Here is a 1,150-nt window from a genome sequence, read left to right as displayed (position 1 = left end):
GACATGTTGTAATTATTTGCAGAAACTATGGAGCACTGCCGAGACGAATAAACAGAAGCGATATTGAGGGACATAATCGCAAATGGAAGGGATGAAGTTGCGTCATTTCTCCTCGACACCGTTGGTCAGCTGGAAGAACAGGGTGAAGAAGAGGGCTATGTTCATGATGGCTTCGGCCCATTAATGCCGGTACAAGAACAGGAGTATGTTCATGATGGCTCTGGTGACACAATGGAGGTACAAGGAGGAGACCGTGCTGACTGCTCTGGTGACCGAACCGAACCCGGCCAGGTATATATATATTAGTTAAGCCCGTGCAAGCCCGGCCTAAGTGGTCCAAGGCTGAGAATGATCTGCTTGAAAAAGGGATCGAACCAGAGACAATGAGATGGCCAGACCGTTGCCGGACTTGGTTCTTCGGGTCTGGCGGAACCTTGGACCCTATAACAGGGTTTTGCCAGTGGACGGATGAGCAACTGGAAATACCAGTCAAGAACCTTCGACACTATATCGATGCAGCGTAGCGAGGGACGTTCCTTCCAAACAGGGAGAAGGACGAGCTCACAATGGCCCTTGGGAATCCTGAGCACCCTGGACGGACATGAGGCACGCCAGGCTCCATTCCGTGGAAGGTTGGTTTTCCGGACGCAGGGGGTTTCAAAACCAACGAGAGGAGGAAGAAACTGGAGCAGGACCAACTACAGGCGCTGCAGGAAAGGGTAATGGGGCTAGAGGATCGAGAAGAGGAACGAGAAGCAGCAGATCGCAGCAAACGACCTGCCGAGGCTTCCCCCGAAGCTACCCCGCCATCTCAGCGGAGAAGCAGTGTGGCTTCCACCGAGCTGCTTTAGCCGGAGCATGTCTTGACGGCTCCTGCCAGATATCCCGTGGATGTTATCACGGAGTCTCCAAATTGCCACATTATGGCGCGATGGATGAATTTGAAGGTCAAGGCGGCTGTTGGCCAAGTTTATCCTAGTGGACCCGGCACAACTTATCACTGCCAGCCGATTCCAAAAGGATATGCTAAGGTGATGGTGGATGAAATAACGGAGGGATTTGAGGACCTCGTGCTTGACCACCCTACCAGTGAAGGGGAGACTAGGCTGGGTTCTGCTCTGAAGACTCCATGCCTATGGAAGAAGGAGCT

This window comes from Triticum dicoccoides, chromosome 6B (assembly GCF_002162155.2).
Source record: "Triticum dicoccoides isolate Atlit2015 ecotype Zavitan chromosome 6B, WEW_v2.0, whole genome shotgun sequence".
Classification (NCBI taxonomy): Eukaryota; Viridiplantae; Streptophyta; class Magnoliopsida; order Poales; family Poaceae; genus Triticum; species Triticum dicoccoides.
This window is presented reverse-complemented; position numbering follows the sequence as displayed.